This window comes from Dendrobates tinctorius, unplaced genomic scaffold (genome assembly GCF_039654945.1).
Source record: "Dendrobates tinctorius isolate UK_male_01 unplaced genomic scaffold, ASM3965494v1 ptg000265l, whole genome shotgun sequence".
Taxonomy (NCBI): Eukaryota; Metazoa; Chordata; class Amphibia; order Anura; family Dendrobatidae; genus Dendrobates; species Dendrobates tinctorius.
Window position 1 is genome coordinate 8,895,185 of NW_027361932.1, and position 20,484 is coordinate 8,915,668.

The 20,484-nt window shown below is 44.7% G+C and overlaps 1 protein-coding gene and 1 long non-coding RNA gene across 3 annotated transcripts in view; one reads left to right on the forward strand and one right to left on the reverse strand.

Annotated features, from left to right (window-relative positions):
* The window catches only part of LOC141069485 (catechol O-methyltransferase-like), a 102,004-nt gene that overhangs the window by 69,784 nt on the left and 11,736 nt on the right, over positions 1 to 20,484 (reverse strand). The window lies entirely within an intron of this gene.
* On the forward strand, positions 634 to 16,813 carry LOC141069548 (uncharacterized). The gene is made up of 2 exons (XR_012226587.1): positions 634 to 1,082; positions 15,731 to 16,813. It is a non-coding gene; the product is annotated as an uncharacterized lncRNA (long non-coding RNA).

Genomic DNA, 20,484 nt, shown 5'->3' on the forward strand with positions numbered 1-20,484 from the left:
GGGGTTGCTTTGCTGCCTCTGGCACTGGACTGCTTGACCGTGTGCATGGCATATGAAGTCTGAAGACTACCAACAAATTTTGCAGCATAATGTAGGGCCCAGTGTGAGAAAGCTGGGTCTCCCTCAGAGGTCATGGGTCTTCCAGCAGGACAATGACCCAAAGCACTAGAAAATGGTTTGAGAGAAAGCACTGGAGACTTCTAAGGTGGCCAGCAATGAGTCCAGACCTGAATCCCATAGAACACCTGTGGAGAGATCTAAAAATGGCAGTTTGGAGAAGGCACCCTTCAAATATCAGGGACCTGGAGCAGTTTGCCAAAGAAGAATGGTCTAAAATTCCAGCAGAGCATTGTAAGAAACTCATTGATGGTTACCGGAAGTGGTTGGTCGCAGTTATTTTGGCTAAAGGTTGTGCAACCAAGTATTAGGCTGACGGTGCCAATACTTTTGTCTGGCCCATTTTTGGAGTTGTGTGAAAGTGTGAAATGATCAATGTTTTGCTTTTTGCCTCATTCTCTTTTTTGTTTTTTCATTTAAGACAAATTAAATGAAGATAATACCAAATAATTTGTGATTGAAATCATTTTCTGGAAGAAACTGAGTATTATCTGACAGAATTGCAGGGGTGTCAATACTTTTGGCCACAACTGTAGCTGTGCTAAAATCTTTTCCACACCTAGCAAAAACAGAGCTGAGATTGAAGATGCTGGGTGTAAAGCGATGGTGGCATTGTTCGAGGGCAAACCTGGAGACAATCTGTCTGTAATGAGGTATTCTACTCTCTGCAAAAAAGTTGGTTCAGCCAAAATCTTTGTTACACCTGAACGACTGCCACCGACCTCCTCTGCAACGAAGTATCATGCCCTTCGGAGTTACCTCCAAGTGATGCTTTGGATGGACAATGGGGAGGCCATGGACACTACTGAATGGGGTGGGAATTGCAGAACAACAGTCTAGTTCCAGTGATGATGGATACTTCACCCGCGCCAGAAACACTTCTGAAAATAATTCACTGCAATTGTTCTCGTGGTTGTAGTACACTTCGGTGCACTGGCAAAAGACACGGACTTACCTGTTCACGGGTATGTGGACCATGTCAAGAAGGGCATTGTGACAATATGAGTGAGGAAGCAGTGTCTGATGATGAAAATAGTGACTGTTGTGAGTTCATTTTCCCCTCCGTCACTGAGGCCTGGTGAACTCCCCATTCTAGTGAAGGAAGGTAGTGAGCCTGATTATCAGACACCTGGGACTGATGAAGACGATTGGCTGAGTGGAGTCACTGACTGGATTTAAGGCAGCCTACGCCCTTTCTGCCCTGCGGGTGATTTCTCTGTGGACTCTTGGACACCAGTCTGATTCCTGCTCTCCTAAAGCTAAGTTTTCTGTTTTGCCTTTTGCATTTAAGATTTCTTTTTGTTTTTCTTGCTTATTGGATTCTGCCACTCCCTGCTGGAGTGTGCAGTGTTCCTTGAGCTCTGTCTTCTGAAAGTACCTGAGCGCTGATTTAGTTTTTGAAGCTTGGTTGCTTCAGGGCCATTTTTATATCAGCTTGTTGGCTTTTGTCTCTGATAGGGTTTTGGCAGATTGCAGACAGCAGCCTTCCTATCCGTTCCTATCTAGGTAGTTTTGGGGCCCCGTCTTTGCTCAGCCTGTCTTTCTGTCTGTGTAAGTGTTTTCATCTTGCTTCACCGTCATTATATGTGGGGGGCTGCCTATTGCTTTGGGGTCTGCTCTGGGGCAGTTAGATTTCCCCTTTCCTTCTTTAGGCCTATGTATCTCTCCGGCTGTGATCGAGGGGTCTAGGTCATCGTAGGAACCCCCCACGGCTACTGCTAGTTGTGTTGATAGGTTCAGGGGTCTGCAATCTGATAGTTGCCAACTTCTCTGGTTTTCAGGACTTAGCTAGCATTTCTGTTTTTGCCTCCTACGGTGACTCAATCATAACAGAATCACCCGCCCAACCGCAGATCCTGGGGTACTCAATAGCAGGAAAGAATTGTGTTTAAAAAAAAAAAAAAAAAAAAAAGTGTATATTCTTTCCTCTATATCTCTGAGGCCGTAGGGGGAATTTTTTTTCTCTCAATGGAGATAAAGCAAGTGTCTGATCGTGTGGAGCAGCTCGCTGCTGAAGTGCGAGGAATTTCCACCTATCTTGCTCGTTCACATGCTGTTGAACCAAAGATCCCCACACCTGATATATTTTTTGGGGATCGATCTAAATTTTTGAGTTTCAAAAATAATTGTAAATTATTTTTTGCTTTGAAGCCTAACTCGTCAGGGAGCCCCGCGCAGCAGGTTAAAATTGTCATCTCTTTGCTGCGCGGCGATCCCCAGGATTGGGCGTTTTCTTTGAAACCAGATGACCCTATTCTGACTAATGTGAACGCATTTTTTCAAGCCTTGGGGTTGCTCTACGACGAACCTAATGCTATTGATCAGGCTGAAAAGACCCTGTTAGAATTGAACCAGGGTCGAGAATCTGCAGAGTTGTACTGTCAAAAGTTCCGAAAGTGGGCGGTCCTTACTACCTGGAATGATAGTTCCTTGGCTGCTCTCTTTCGGAAGGGTTTGTCAGAAGCCGTAAAAGATACTATGGTGGGATTTCCTGTTCCCTCTGGTCTGGACGATTCTATGTCTTTAGCCATTCAGGTTGATCGGCGTTTACGTGAACGCAGGATTACACGAGAGGTGTTGCCACCGGTTGAACAGACGTCTGAACCTATGCAATGTGATAGAGTTTTGTCTAAGGCGCAACGTCAGGAATTCAGAAGGCGTAATAAGCTGTGTTTTTTCTGTGGAGATGCCTCACATGTTATTTCTGTTTGTCCTAAACGTGAGAAACGCTTTGCACACACGTTTTCTGTTGGTGGGGTTCAGCCTAAGTTTCTTTTGGCGATTACTCTGATCTGTTCACTGTCCACATTTTCCGCCAAGGCTTTTGTGGATTCGGGAGCAGCGCTAAACCTAATGGACTTGGATTTTGCTAAACGTTGTGGATTTCCGTTGACACCTCTGCAGATGCCTATCCCTTTGAGGGGGATTGATGCTACCCCTCTGGCTAAAAATAAACCTCAGTTTTGGGCCCAGTTGGTCATGCGGGTCGCCCCAGACCACCAAGAAAACTGCAGATTTTTGGTGTTGCATGGTCTGCATGATGCCGTTGTTCTGGGGTTTCCCTGGTTGCAGATTCATAATCCAGTTTTGGATTGGAAGTCTGTCTGTGGTGAGTTGGGGTTGCCGGTGTACCTTTAGTGAGGCTCCGGTTTTTTTCACCTCTCCTCAGTCGCATGAGGTTCCTGACTATTTGGCGGACTACTATAATGTATTTAGTGAGAATGAGTCTGCGTCCTTGCCTCCTCATAGGAGTTATGACTGTGCAATTGAACTAAACCCGGGGTGTAAATTTCCTAAGGGTCGGCTCTTCAATTTATCTGTACCCGAGCACGAGGCTATGCTGTCCTATATTAAGGAGGCGTTGGAGAAGGGTCATATTAGACCATCCTCTTTCACCCTTAGGTGCCGGGTTTTTTTTGTGGCCAAGAAGGATGGTTCTTTAAGGCCTTGTATTGATTATCATGCCCTCAATAAAATTACTATTAAATATCAGTATCTGTTACCCCTGATTTCGGATCTATTCTCTAGAGTCAGAGGTGCTTGCTGGTTTACCAAGCTTGACCTCAGGGGGGCGTATAATCTTATCCGCATTAAGCAGGGGGATGAATGGAAGATGGCGTTTAATACTCCGGAGGGACATTTTGAGTACCTGGTGATGCCTTTTGGGCTCACTAATGCCCCTTCTGTCTTCCAGTGCTTCATGAATGATATTTTCCGAGACTTTGTCGATAAATTTTTGATTATCTATCTGGATGATATTTTGATCTTCTCCAAGGATTGGGATTCTCATGTGGAACATGTTCGGACTGTGTTCCGGATCTTGAGAGAGAATTCTCTGTATGTCAAAGGATCAAAATGTCTTTTTGGAGTACAGAGAATTTTTTTTCTGGGATTTATTTTGTCTCCGTCAACTATTGAAATGGACCCGGCTAAGGTACAGGCCATTTATGATTGGGTTCAGCCCACTTCTTTGAAGGCCCTCCAGAAGTTTTTGGGTTTTGCTAATTTTTATCAGAAATTTACAGCAAAATTTTCTAGTATTGCCAAACCATTGACTGACCTGACCAGGAAGGGTGCGGATGTGTTAAATTGGTCTCCGGAGGCGGTTGCTTCCTTTCAGGAGCTGAAGCGTAGATTTACCTCCGCCCCGGTTCTGCGGCAACCTGATGTCTCACTCCCGTTCCAGGTAGAGGTGGATGCTTCTGAGATTGGTGCAGGAGCGGTGTTGTCCCAAAAGGATCCCGTAACATCTAAAATGAATCCCTGTGCTTTCTTTTCCCGTAAGTTCTCTTCATCTGAACGTAACTATGATGTGGGGAATCGGGAACTGTTGGCCATGAAATGGGCATTTGAGGAGTGGAGACATTGGTTGGAGGGAGCCAAACATCAAGTTGTGGTCCTCACTGACCACAAAAATTTGATTTACCTAGAGTCGGCTAAACGCTTGAACCCTAGACAGGCTAGGTGGGCCTTGTTTTTTTACACGTTTTGATTTTGTGGTCTCTTTCCTTCCTGGAACTAAGAATGTCAAGGCAGACGCCCTCTTTAGGAGTTTCTTTGCTGATTCTCCTGTGGTGACCAAGCCTGCCACCATCTTAGGCGAAGGGGTAGTTCTTTCTGCTATCTCGCCCGATTTGAGACTTGCTCTGCAAGAGTTCCAGGAGGACAAACCTGAGCGTTGCCCCAGTGGAAAGTTGTATGTTCCTGACCAGTGGAAGAAGAGAGTGATGTCTGAAGTTCATTGCTCTGCATTGGCTGGTCATCTAGGTATTTTTGGTACTAGAGATCTGGTGAGTCGCTCTTTTTGGTGGCCCACCTTGTCTCATGATGTCAGGAATTTTGTGCAGTCCTGTGGGACTTGCTCCCGGTCTAAATCTTGTTCTCGCTCTAGTGGGTTGTTGATACCTTTGCCGGTCCCCAGGAGGCCATGGACCCATATTTCAATGGATTTCATCTCTGATATGCCGGTCTCTCAAAGAATGACTGTTATTTGGGTGATTTGTGATAGGTTCTCTAAGATGGTTCATCTTGTACCACTCCCTAAGTTGCCATCTTCCTCTGAGTTGGTGCCTCTGTTTTTGCAACAGGTGGTTCGCTTGCACGGGATTCCTGAGAACATTGTATCTGACAGAAGAGTTCAATTTGTGTCTAAATTTTGGAGGACGTTCTGTTCCAAGTTGGGAATTCAGTTGTCCTTCTCCTCTGCTTTTCACCCTCAGACCAATGGGCAGACAGAGAGAACAAACCAGACCTCGGAGTCGTATTTGAGATGTTTTATTTCCGCTGATCAGGATGATTGGGTTTCATTTTTGCCCTTGGCCGAATTTGCTTTAAATAATAGAGCTTATTCTGCCACTTTGATGTCACCTTTTTTTTGTAACTTTGGATTTCACCCTCGATTTTCTTCAGGGCAGGTGGAGCCTTCTGCCTGCCCAGGTGTTGACACTGTGGTGGAGAGAATGCACCAGATCTGGGACCAAGTGGTGGATAAGTTATCTCTCTCCCCCAGGAAAAGGCCCAGCGGTTTTCCAATAGACATAGGACCATTGGTCCCCAGTTTAAGATTGGTGATATGGTGTGGTTATCATCAAAAAATATTGCTATGAAGGTGGCTTCTCCTAAGTTTAAGCCTAGATTTATTGGACCTTACAAGATTTTGGAGATTATTAATCCGGTCTCTTTTCGGTTGGCTCTTCCTGTCACATTTAAGATCCATAATGTGTTCCATAAGTCCTTGTTGAAGAGGTTTGTTGAGCCAGTTGTGCCTGAGGTGGCACCTCCGGACCCTGTATTGGTTGAAGGTAACTTGGAATATGAGGTAGAGAAAATTCTGGATTCCCGTCTGGCTAGATGGAGACTCCAGTATTTGGTTAAGTGGAAGGGTTATGGTCAGGAGGATAATTCCTGGGTCTCTGCCTCTGATATTCATGCCAAAAGATTGGTGCGTGCCTTTCATCGGGCTCACCCTGATCGCCCTGGTAGCGTTGTTGAGGGTTCGGTGACCCCTCCTCAAGGGGGGGTACTGTTGTGAGTTCATTTTCCCCTCCGTCACTGAGGCCTGGTGAACTCCCTATTCTAGTGAAGGAAGGTAGTGAGCCTGATTATCAGACACCTGGGACTGATGAAGACGATTGGCTGAGTGGAGTCACTGACTGGATTTAAGGCAGCCTACGCCCTTTCTGCCCTGCGGGTGATTTCTCTGTGGACTCTTGGACACCAGTCTGATTCCTGCTCTCCTAAAGCTAAGTTTTCTGTTTTGCCTTTTGCATTTAAGATTTCTTTTTGTTTTTCTTGCTTATTGGATTCTGCCACTCCCTGCTGGAGTGTGCAGTGTTCCTTGAGCTCTGTCTTCTGAAAGTACCTGAGCGCTGATTTAGTTTTTGAAGCTTAGTTGCTTCAGGGCCATTTTTATATCAGCTTGTTGGCTTTTGTCTCTGATAGGGTTTTGGCAGATTGCAGACAGCAGCCTTCCTATCCGTTCCTATCTAGGTAGTTTTGGGGCCCCGTCTTTGCTCAGCCTGTCTTTCTGTCTGTGTAAGTGTTTTCATCTTGCTTCACCGTCATTATATGTGGGGGGCTGCCTATTGCTTTGGGGTCTGCTCTGGGGCAGTTAGATTTCCCCTTTCCTTCTTTAGGCCTATGTATCTCTCCAGCTGTGATCGAGGGGTCTAGGTCATCGTAGGAACCCCCCACGGCTACTGCTAGTTGTGTTGATAGGTTCAGGGGTCTGCAATCTGATAGTTGCCAACTTCTCTGGTTTTCAGGACTTAGCTAGCATTTCTGTTTTTGCCTCCTACGGTGACTCAATCATAACAAGTGACTATTGACCTGACACGCTTATTCAGTGATGAAGTAGGTCTTAAAATGCACTGTGTATTAATTCTATAATTTCTAGAAATGTACATATATGTCATGACGTCATTGATGACGTCATGACCTCGCCTGTCCATGTAGTTAGTATAAAACTTTGTATAAAAATTGTTATATGAAAATATATAGTATACAAAATGCAAACTCTTCTGTAACCTAAAGCTACAGCTTTGAAAAAGGTAAATATTCGTTATTTTTAGTGCGATGGCTGTCATCATCTTATGATGTCATAGTTAGGACCTTTGTGGTGATCTATTTTTGGAAAACTTTTAATATGTTGTTCCCCACATATAATAGGAATAAAAAAAAAAATCATAAAATGCTTTCTTGGAATTTGTTCCGGGTCAAACCGTATTTTGACTGGACTATTTGTAGCGTTTCTTTTTATAGGTCAGCTTTCAATTATATGCAATCATAACATTTAACATGTACAGTTATAATAATCGCGTGTCCCCATGTCAGTGACTGTGGATCCACAAATAAATAGCGCACTAGCGACTCAGACAGGGACACTGAAGCAAACCGCGAAGTGATAGCGCAGTAGTGGCCACCAATCGGAGCAAAGGGGCATGGAAAAGGCAACACTGAAGCACGCCTATCGAGGTCTGTGTCGTCAGAATAGCTGCTGTGTGACAAGGTCCCAATGACCGCTGAGGTCGCTATACGGATTGCTGTATCGTTGCTCCGTCGTTGAGTAGATCTGCCTGTTTGACAGCTTACCAGCGACCACGTAGCGATGTACCAGCGATCCTTACCAGGTCGTATCGTTGTCGGGATCGCTGGAGCGTCGCTATGTGTAACAGGACCCTTAGACCTCCACATGGCTCTCATGCCTTGGAAGCATTTATTGGTTGTGTCAACAAATCTTTCTCTGACCTATGCTCAGATATGAATCTGGGTTTCCTGCACTATCCCCCAACTTATCCTCATCAAATCGACAGGCTCTTAAGTCACTACAAGAGGACCCAGATCTGATTATTAAACCGGTGGATAAGGGAGGGGCTTTAGTAGTAATGGATAAAACATTTTATATCTCCGAAATTTTGAAACAATTGAGTGACAATTCTGTTTACACCAAGCTTCCTAGGGATCCTACAAGTAGAATTCGTGAACTTATCCAAGATATCTTACATAAATACACTGGACTGGGTATACTGGACAGTAAAACCTGTGAATTCCTCACTAAAGATCATCCCATTAACCCAGTATTCTATGTATTATCTAAGATACATAAAAATTTAGAACATCATCCAGGGCAGCCCATAGTAGCATCGACTGAATCTATTCTTTCCCCCTTAGCGGTTTTTCTTGAAAGATCTTGACACCCCTCACTCAAAATCAACCCTCCTTTTTATTGGATACAGGACATTTTCTGAGTATAATTCAATAACTGGAAAAGATATTTACACCTCTATACCACATTCACAAGGTATCGAGTCAGTCAGGAAATTGTTGTCACATTCAGGAATGGAATCTGATCAGGTAAACTTGTGTCTGGAACTTCTTTCCACAGTTCTCACTAAGAATTTTTTCCTGTTCCAAGACAAATATTATCTGCAAAATCAAGGGCCTGCCATGGGCTCAAATGTAGCAACACATACGCTAATTGCTACATGGCAGATTATGAGGAGTCTATAATTTACGATAGTCAATTATATCTCAATAACGTTCTAGTATGGAAACGTCTTATCGACAATATTTTTTGGTTATGGAAGGAAACTGAAGATTTTCTACTTCATTTCTTTGGGATTCCCAATTCTTCCTGGCCGGGCCTTTCCTTCACCATGTTGCATGATAGTCAGAGAATTAACTTTCTAGACACTTTAGTGTTAAAAGATGTGGAGGGTAAATTTTCAACTCATCTTTATATAAAAATAACAGATAGGAACAGTTTATTACAATATCAAAATTTTCATCCTGAAACCATAAAAAAAATCTATTTCCAAATCCCAGGTACAGAGAATTAACCAGATTGTAACTGACAGCACCCTTTGCACGCAGCAGATAGAGGAGTTACACACCAAATTCCAAAACGAGTTATCCACAATCCATCTTGACTGAAGCACATGTAACTCGTCCCAATCCACGCACCAATGCCAGTAACAGGATTCCTTTTGTCCATTTATACCACCCCTTCGCATACCGTATACATAGAAGCATACGCCATCATTGGCATCTTCTACTGGAAGCTCATCCAGATATTCCCAAGTTTCAAGAACCCTTTCTCCGATGCTTCAAACGGGCACCTAATATCAGGGACAAATTGGTCTGTGTGGACCTGGGCAAGACCACCACAGGACCCAGTCAGCTGACTCTCCATAGCCCAAAATGTGGCACATTCCCATGTTTGCGCTGCAACCAATGTGGCAACGTTTTAAAAGGAGAATACATCCATCATCCCCTTTTAGGAAAGAAGTTTAAAATTCAGAAATATTTCACCTGTGACACGTCATATGTGGTTTATTTAATTAAGTGTCCTTGTGGTTTGGCCTACCTTGGTGAAACTACTAAGGCAATTAAAGATCGAATATCTAAACATAAATCTACAATCCGTTGCAAGAATTTACTTTTACCAATTCCACACCATTTTAATCACCCACAACCATAAAATCTCCCAGTTGCGATACCAAGTAGATTTTACCCCTCAAATGAGGTGGTGTGTTATGATGAGTCACCGAAGGAGGAAAAAACAAAATACCAGCTAAGTCCAGAAAAACCAGAGAGGTTGGCAGCTATCGGATTGCAGACCCCTGGACCTATCCACAACAACTAGCAGTAGCCGTGGGGGGTTCCTACGGTGCCCTAGACCCCTCGATCACAGCCGGAGAACTAGATAGCCTAAAGACAGAAAGGGGAAAAACTGCCCCAGAGCAGACCCCAAGCAATAGGCAGCCCCCAACATATAATGATGGTGAAGCAAGATGAAAACACTAACACAGATAGAAAGATAGGTTGAGCAAATGATGGGGCCCAAGCTAACTAAATAGGACAGGATAGGAAAGCTGCTGTCTGCCATCCGCAAAAACCCTATCAAAATGAGCCAACCGACTGATAGGAAAAACAGGCCCTGAAGTCGCTAGGCTTCAAAAGACTATATCAGCACTCAGGTATATTCTGAAGACAGAGCAAAAGATCAACAGATCAGAGACAAAAATGGAATTCAGCTCATCCCCGGCCGGGGATGGCAGAACTCCCAAAAAACAAGGCAAAACAAAAAACAAAACAGAAGAGTACAAAGCAGAGCAGAAAAACTTAGCTTTGAGATGCAGGAATCAGACTGGTCTCCAAGAATCCAGCAGGAAAATCACCAGCCAGGAAGAAGGGCGTCGGCAGCCTTATATCCAGGCCTCAATTCCAGCCACCCAGGTGTCTGATAATCAGCCTCACTACCTTCCTTCACCAGAGGAGGGAGTTCATCAGACCTCAATAGTGAAGGGAAAAATGAACTCACAACAGTACCTCCCCCTTGAGGAGGGGGTCACCGAATCCTCATCCATGCCACCAGGGCGATCCGGGTGAGCCCGATGAAAGGCATGCACCAATCTTTCGGCATGAATATCAGAGGCAGAGACCCAGGAATTATCCTCCTGACCATAACCCTTCCACTTTAGCCAGACGGGAATCCAGTATCTTCTCTACCTCATATTCCATGTTACCTTCAACCAATATAGGGTCAGGAGGTGCCACCACAGGAACTACTGGTTCAACAAACCTCTTCAAGGACTTATGAAACACATTATAAATTTTAAATGTGACAGGAAGAGCCAACCGAAAAGAGACCGGATTAATAATCTCCAAAATCTTGTAAGGTCCAATAAATCTAGGCTTAAACTTAGGAGAAGCCACCTTCATAGCGATATTTTTTGATGACAACCAAACCAGATCACCTACCTTAAACTGGGGGCCAACGGTCCTACGCCGGTTGGAAAACCACTGGGCCTTTTCCTGGGAGAGAGACAATTTATCCACTACTTGGTCCCAGATCTGGTGCATTCTCTCCACCACAGTGTCAACACCTGGGCAGGCAGAAGGCTCCACCTGCCCTGAAGAAAATCGAGGGTGAAATCCAAAGTTACAAAAAAAAAGGTGACATCAAAGTGGCAGAACTAGCTCTATTATTTAAAGCAAATTCGGCCAAGGGCAAAAATGAAACCCAATCATCCTGATCGGCAGAAATAAAACATCTCAAATACGACTCCAAAGTCTGGTTTGTTCTCTCCGTCTGCCCATTGGTCTGAGGGTGAAACGCAGAGGAGAAGGACAACTGAATTCCCAGCTTGGAACAGAAAGTCCTCCAAAATCTAGACACAAACTGAACTCCTCTGTCAGATACAATGTTCTCAGGAATCCCGTGCAAGCGAACCACCTGTTGCAAAAATAAGGGCACCAACTCAGAGGAAGATGGCAACTTAGGGAGTTGTACAAGATGGACCATCTTAGAGAATCTATCACAAATCACCCAAATAACAGTCATTCTCTGAGAGACAGGCATATCAGAGATAAAATCCATTGAAATATGGGTCCATGGCCTCCTGGGCACCGGCAAAGGCATCAACAAGCCACTAGAGCGAGAACAAGGTTTAGACCGGGAGCAAGTCCTACAGGACTGCACAAAATTCCTGACATCACGAGACAAGGCGGGCAACCAAAAAGACCGACTCACCACATCTCTAGTACCAAAAATACCTGGATGACCAGCCAATGCAGAGCAATGAACTTCAGACATCACTCTCTTCCTCCACTGGTCAGGAACATACAACTTTCCACTGGGACAACGCTCAGGTTTGTCCTCCTGAAACTCTTCCAGAGCACGTCTCAAATCGGGCGAGATGGCAGAAAGAACTACCCCCTCGCCTAAGATGGTAGCAGGCTTAGTCACAACAGGAGAATCAGCAAGGAAACTCCTAAAGAGGGCGTCTGCCTTGACATTCTTAGTGCCCGGAAGAAAAGAGACCACAAAATCAAAACGTGTGAAAAACAAGGCCCACCTAGCCTGTCTAGGATTCAAGCGCTTGGCCGACTCCAGGTAAATCAAATTCTTGTGGTCAGTAAGGACCACGACTTGGTGTTTGGCTCCCTCCAACCAATGTCTCCACTCCTCGAATGCCCATTTCATGGCCAACAGTTCCCGATTCCCCACATCATAGTTACGTTCGGATGGGGAGAACTTTCAGGAAAAGAAAGCACAAGGATTCATTTTAGATGTCACAGGATCTTTTTGGGGCAACACCGCTCCTGCACCAATCTCAGAAGCGTCCACCTCCACCTGAAACGGGAGAGAGACATCAGGTTGCCGCAAAACCGGAGCAGAAGTGAATCTTCGCTTCAGCTCCTGAAAGGAAGAAACAGCCTCCGGAGACCAATTCAGCACCCTTCTTAGTCAAATCCGTCAATGGCTTGGCAATACCAGAAAAATTAGCTATAAATTTCCGATAAAAATTAGCAAAACCCAAAAACTTCTGGAGGGCCTTCAAAGAAGTGGGCTGAACCCAATCTTAAATGGCCTGTACCTTGGCCGGGTCCATTTCAATAGTTGACGGAGACAAAATAAATCCGAAAAATGAAATCCTCTGTACCCCAAAAAGGCATTTCGATCCCTTGACATACAGGGAATTCTCCCTCAAAATCCGGAACACAGTCCGAACATGTTCCACATGAGTGTCCCAATTCTTGGAGAAGATCAAAATATCATCCAGATAGATAATCAAAAATTTATCCACAAAGTCTCGGAATATATCGTTCATGAAGCACTGGAAGACAGAAGGGGCATTAGTGAGCCCAAAAGGCATCACCAGGTACTCAAAATGTCCCTCCGGAGTATTAAATGCCATCTTCCATTCATCCCCATGCTTAATGCGAATAAGATTATACGCCCCCTGAGGTCAAGCTTGGTAAACCAGCAAGCACCTTTAACTCTGGAGAATAGATCAGAAATCAGGGGTAACGGATACTGATATTTAACAGTAATTTTGTTGAGGGCATGATAGTCAATACAAGGCCTTAATGAACCATCCTTTTTAGCCACGAAAAAAAACCCAGCACCTAAGGGTGAAGAGGATGGTCTAATATGACCCTTCTCCAATGCCTCCTTAATATAGGATCGCATAGCCTCGTGCTCGGGTACAGATAAATTGAAAATCCGACCCTTGGGGAATTTAAACCCCGGGTTCAGCTCAATTGCACAGTCATAACTCCTATGAGGAGGCAAAGACGCAGACTCATTCTCACTAAATACATCATAAAAGTCAGCCAAATAGTCAGGAACATCATGCGACTGGGGAGAGGTGGAGAAAACAGGAGCATCACTAAGGGCACACCGACAACCCCAACTCACCACAGACAAAGATTTCCAATCCAGAACTGGATTATGGATTTGCAACCAGGGAAGCCCCAGAACAATGGTATCATGCAAATTATGCAACACAAAAAATCTGCAATTTTCTTGATGGTCTGGGGTGACCCGCATTAACTCCTGGGTCCAAAACTGAGGTTTATTCTTCGCCAAAGGAGTAGCAGCAATACCCCTCAAAGGGATAGGCGTCCGCAGAGGTGTCATAGGAAATCCACAACGTTTAGCAAAATCCAAGTCCATCAGGTTAAGAGCTGCTCCTGAATCCACAAAAGCCTTGGCGGAAAATATGGACAGGGAGCAGATCAGAGTAATTGCTAGAAGAAACTTAGGTTGAACACCACACACAGAAAACATGTGTGCACAACGTTTCTCTTGTTTAGGGCAGACAGAAATAATATGCGAGGCATCTCCACAAAAAAAACACAGCTTATTATGCCTTCTGAACTCCTGACGTTGCGCCCTAGACAAAACTCTATCACATTGCATAGGTTCAGACATTTGTTCAACAGGTGGCAACATCTCTCGTGTAGTTTTGCGTTCACGTAAACGCCGATCCACCTGAATGGCTAATGACATAGAATCGTCAAGACCAGAGGGAACAGGAAATCCCACCATAGTATCTTTTACAGTTTCTGACAAACCCTTCCGAAAGAGGGCTGCCAAGGCACCATCATTCCAGGTAGTAAGGACCGCCCACTTTCGGAATTTTTGACAGTACAACTCTGCCGAATCCCGACCCTGGCTTAATGCCAACAGGGTCTTTTCAGCCTGATCAATTGCATTAGGTTCATCATACAACAACCCCAAGGCCTGAAAAAATGCGTTCACATTATTAAGAATAGGATCATCAGGTTTCAAAGAAAACGCCCAATCCTGGGGATCGCCGCGCAGCAAAGAGATGACAATTTTAACCTGCTGCGTGGAGTTCCCAGACGAGTTAGGCTTCAAGGCAAAAAATAATTTACAATTATTCTTGAAATTCAAGAATTTAGACCGATCCCCAAAAAACACATCCGGAGTGGGAATCTTTGGTTCAGTCGCATGTGAATGAGCAAGATAGGCGGAAATTCCCCGCACTTCAGCAGCAAGCTGCACCACACGATCAGACAATTGCTTCATCTCCATTGAGAGAATAATTCCCCCTACGGCCTCAGAGATATAGAGGAAAAAATATGCACACAAAAAAAAAAAAAAAAAAAAAGAAATCTGACGCTTTCCTTTTTTTTTTTTTTTTTTTTTTTTACAATTCTCTCCTGCTATTGAGTACCCTAGGATCTGTGGTATGGCTGGTGATTCTGTTATGATGAGTTACCGAAGGAGGAAAAAACAAAATACCAGCTAAGTCCAGAAAAACCAGAGAGGTTGACAGCTATCGGATTGCAGACCCCTGGACCTATCCACAACAACTAGCAGTAGCCGTGGGGGGTTCCTACGGTGCCCTAGACCCCTCGATCACAGCCGGAGAACTAGATAGCCTAAAGACAGAAAGGGGAAAAACTAAACTGCCCCAGAGCTAACTAAACTGCCCCCAAGCAATAGGCAGCCCCCAACATAATGATGGTGAAGCAAGATGAAAACACTAACACAGATAGAAAGATAGGTTGAGCAAATGATGGGGCCCAAGCTAACTACATAGGACAGGATAGGAAAGCTGCTGTCTGCCATCCGCAAAAACCCTATCAAAATGAGCCAACCGACTGATAGGAAAAACAGGCCCTGAAGTCGCTAGGCTTCAAAAGACTATATCAGCACTCAGGTATATTCTGAAGACAGAGCAAAAGATCAACAGATCAGAGACAAGAATGGAATTCAGCTCACCCCCGGCCGGGGATGGCAGAACTCCCAAAAAACAAGGCAAAACAAAAAACAAAACAGAAGAGTACAAAGCAGAGCAGAAAAACTTAGCTTTGAGATGCAGGAATCAGACTGGTCTCCAAGAATCCAGCAGGAAAATCACCAGCCAGGAAGAAGGGCGTCGGCAGCCTTATATCCAGTCCTCAATTCCAGCCACCCAGTCATCATCTAGCTGCCCAGGTGTCTATAATCAGCCTCACTACCTTCCTTCACCAGAGGAGCGAGTTCATCAGACATCAATAGTGAAGGGAAAAATGAACTCACAACAGTGGTGACTGCTTAAACAGTTAAAACAGCAGGAAGCCTTCAGGATCCACAAACTCGGTACACTGAATCCAAGGGGTCGCAATAGAGACTATGACTTGGGGTCATTTATTTAATCTATTTCTCTTCTATATTATATATGATATGGACATGCATTGCCTGACATGTACAACTTTACTATTTGTTCCCCCTTTTAGTACTATACACCAGTAACATCATAATGCTGTATTATATGTATTGATTGTCACTAATATTCCTATCCTTTCTTTTTAGAGCCGGCTCTATTGATCCCGTCTGCCTCCAACTGTCTCTACTTCCTCACAGAACCTCACTTTCACCGTTTCATTTCTCATAAGTATTAATGGGATACTCCATAAAGCTCCCATTTGCCACCTTAACTGGATTTCACAGTGGAACGCATAAAACATGGCCGCTGGAACGCAAACAATCACAGAGCTCACTTCCTGCTGATGTCACTTCCTCCCACACGGTCACTGGCAAGCAGGAAAGAGAGGCTTGGCACGCATAACATAGCGGACCCTGATCACTCCCCCTCTCCTGCACACTGATAGGCTACACGCCGGTCTATTAGTCCCTTCCCCTGGCTTTTTAAGTGCCTCTGTATGCCCCACAGGTGTATAGATGAGTGGTGGACGCCGCGTCTTTTCACCATTCATGCCGACACACTGAAAGCCTCGGTAAGTTCCACTGCACACCAATGTGTTTTAAGTTCATCTGACCTGAAATTTAATGGGAGCTTATTGATTTTATATCTACCCCACTAGGACTTCTAACCATTGGTGTTTATTCATGAGTACCCCCATGTGTACCAGTCCACGTATACCGGTAGGCACTTGTCTTTTACTCACGATTAACCTACTCACTGCTGATTCAATGCCTGCAATATTAGGTTAATTACACCTATTTTAATAGAGACGTGCCTGCAATATTAGGTTAATTACACCTATTTTAATAGAGACGTGTCCTGCCTTTAATATTTTGGATTCCCACGAATCCACAGCACTCTTAACAGTCTGGTATGTCTTCTAAATATTTTTTTCTCTACACTCTTGGAATGTATTCTAGTCTGAAATATTTGCCTTAGGGTTTATTCCAAAGGTACTTTTTGATATTGAGCAATGTATATTGACTTTCCAGCACATTATATAACGATATTTCAATGACCCAGATTGACACCTGTTTTGCATATACTTTAATTTTATGTATCCATTATGATTGTAATAATGGTGTTGTATTGATTTGTTTTCCTTTTTCTTTAAGTAGTAATTGATAAAGGCCGGATGTGGTCGATACGTTTTACTTTGGCGGCATTAAAAAAAAAATCACCAAAAATTATCTATAAGTTGAGTGCCTAGCTTTTCATTTTATGTTGTGCGGTGTGGGATCCTACAGTACTAAGGCATCTTCTTTGGTTGTGCACACGGTTTTCTCTTATACAAACGTTTTCTGTAAGTCTTCACAAGGTTGGCACACACTGTTGGTGGTATGTTGGCCCATTCCTCCATGCAGATCTCCTTTAGAGCAGTGATGTTTTGGGCCTGTCGCTGGGCAACACAGACTTTCAACTCCCTCCAAAGTATTTCTATGGGGCTGAGATCTGTAGACTGGCTAAGCCACTCCAGGACCTTCATATGCTTCTTAAGAAGCCACTCTTTCATTGCCCTGGCGGTGTGCTTGGGATCATTATCATGCTGAAAGACCCATCCACATTTCATCTTCAATGCCCTTGCTGATGGAAGGAGTTTTGAACTCAAAATCTCACGAAACATGGCCCCATTCATTCTTTCATGTACACGGATCAGTTGTCCTGGTCCCTTTGCAGAGAAACAGCCCTAAAGCATGATGTTGCCATCTCCATGCTTCACAGTAGATATGGTGTTCTTTGGATGCAACTCAGCATTCTGTCTCCTCCAAACACGATGAGTTTTGTTTCTACCAAACAGTTCTACTTTGGTTTCATCAGACCATATGACATTCTCCCAGTGCTTTTCTGGATAATCCAAATGCTCTCTGGCAAACTTCAGACGAGCCCGGATATGTACTGGCTTAAGCAGGGGGACACGTCTAGCAGTGCAGGATCTGAGTCCCTGGCGGCGTAGTGTGTTACTGATGGTAACCTTTGTTATGGTGGTCCCAGCTCCATGCAGTTTATTCACTAGGTCCCCCTGTGTGGTTCTGGGATTTTTGCTCACCGTTCTTGCGATAATTTTGACCCCACGGGGTGAGATATTGCATGGAGCCCCAGATTGAGGGAGATTATAAGTGGTCTTGTATGTCTTCCATTTTCCTATTATTTCTCTCACAGCTGATTTCATCACACCAAGCTGCTTGTCTATTGCAGATTCCATCTTCCCACCCCGTTGCAGGGCTACAATTTTGCTTCTGGTGTTGTAAACTGTATGTGGCCCAGATATGGATTATGGCGTGGGACTGAACGCTGGGAAGGTATTGTATATTGTTTGTTTTTTTAATTTCCTACAGGAGAACTAGGGCATCGCTTGGATTAGCAGAACAATAAAGATGTAAAACTGTGTTTATTGTTTTATTTCATTAAACGACTTTATTCTGCTGTGTGGTTTTTTTAACCACTTTACAACTCTAGGATTAGTAATGGAGAGGTGTCTTATTGACACCTCTCCATTACTAAGTCGGGCTTGATGTCACCTTACAATACAAAGGTGGCATCAACCCCCAACTATTACCCCATATGCCACCACTGCAGGGCAATGGGAAGAGAGAGGCTAAGTGCCAAAGTGGGCTTCATAATGTCACATCTTGCAGGAGAGTCTCTCGCCTGGTTGAACCCTTTATGGGAGAGAGGGGACCCTCTGGTTAATGATCTTCAATCTTTCCTAGAAGCTTTTCATAGGACCTTCGATGAACCTGGTCATGCCACGTCGACAACTTCAGCCTTGCTCTGCTTACATCAAGGAACTCTCACGGTGGCTCAGTATGCTGTTAGGTTCCGTACTCTCTCGTCCGAGTTATCCTGGAACAACGAGGCCTTGGTGGCTAACTTCTGGGAGGGTCTATCAGGAAGAATCAAGGATGAGCTGGTGGGCGGGACAGGCCTATTACCTTGGATGATCTGATATCCTTGGCAACCCGGATTGACCTGCGTTTTCAGGTCGGGAAACTCCAGTGCCTAGGTTCGGTAGGAGAGGCCACCCTAGGTAGAGAACATTCCTCTCCCTCATTGCAGATTGCGGTCTCCGTGTCCTTCGGAGCAATAAAATTTTCCTGTCTGTTGGATTCCAGAGCCACCGGGAACTTTATCCAGCAGACGATTGTGGATCATTACCGCTTATCAGTCCAGCGTTTTCCTGACCCATTGCGGGTGACCGCTGTCGATGGCAAGCCACTGACCGAGCCCATCCAGTTCCAAACCGAGCCTGTGGAACTCCGGGTAGGTCTAATGCACTCTGAAAGAATCCATTTTTATGTGTACCCTGGTTTGTCTCATCCCTTGCTTTTAGGTTTACCATGGTTCTAGATACACGAACCGGTTCTTAATTGGAGAACAGGAGAGATTCTGCATTGGGGAAATTTCTGCATGGACCAATGCTTAACCCGGATTCAACCAGTTTCGTCCCCTGTCCAACCTGCTTCCTTGCCAGGGTTACCGTCCTCATACTGGCCCTTCTCGGATGTCTTTGGGAAAAAGGAGGCAGAGAGACTTCCCCCCACACAGGTCATATGACTGCCCAATTGATCTTCTTCCCAGGAAAGTCTCCTCCCCGTGGGAGAGTTTACCCTCTTTCCCAAGCAGAGACTCAAGCTATGTTGGATTACATCCAGGAGAACATGGCCAGAGCATTTATCCGAAAATCATCTTCACCGGCAGGAGCAAGATTCTTCGTGAAGTAGAAAGACAAATCCTTGCGGCCCTGTATCGACTACCGGGGCCTAAACCTGATCACGGTAAAAAACAGGTATCCATTACCTCTAATTTCAGAGCTGCTTGACCGCCTCCGAGGGGCCAAGATCTTCACCAAATTGGATCTCAGAGGGGCCTACAATTTGATCTGAATCCAAGAAGGAGACAAATGAAAAACAGCCTTTAACACCCGTGATAGCCACTACGAATACCTGGTAATGCCGTTGGGCCTAAGCAATGCACCCGCGGTTTTACAGGAATTTGTCAATGACATATTCAGGGATATACTCTATACATGTGTTGTTGTCTACCTGGACAACATTTTGATCTTCTCGACCAACTTGGCTTCACACTGGAAGCAAGTGCATCTGGTCTTACAGAGACTCAGCGAGAACAGGCTGTATGCTAAGTTTGAGAAATGCCTCTTTGAACAATCCACTTTGCCTTTCCTCGGTTACACTGTATCCTCCACAGGATTAAAAATGGATCCAGAGAAGTTGTAGGCCGTCCTCAAGTGGCCCCTTTGGTCTGGGCTGAAAGTCATACAGTGGTTCCTGGGCTTCGGCAACTACTACAGGCAGTTCATTCCAAACTTTTCCACCCGAGTGGCACCCATCTCAACTATGACCCGGAAAGGTACATATCCCAAGGATTGGTCCCCCAAGGCAGAGGAGGCCTTTATTTCTCTCAAAAAAGCCTTTGTTGCCGCACCTGTCCTCCATCGTCCAGATTCTAATGAGCAATTTTTTCTTGAGGTCGATGCTTCCGCCATAGGTGCAGGAGTAGTTCTACTGGCCGAATGAACTTTTGTGTTTTTTTCCATGGTTTTTTCTCCCGCAGAAAGGAACTATTCCATTGGAGATCGGGAATTGTTGGCTATCAAATTAGCTCTGCAGGAATAGAGACATCTTCTTGAGGGAGCTCTTCATCAGGTAGTCATATTCTCCGATCACAAAAACCTTGCTTACCTCCAAACCACACAGAGGCTGAATCCCCGTCAGGCCCGCTGGGCTCTGTAGTTTGCTTGATTTAATTTTGACCTTCATTTCCGTCCAGCTGACAAAAAAACATCAAGGCAGACGCACTCTCCAGAGCCTTTTTGCCTCCTGATCAGGAAGAAGAACCTCAG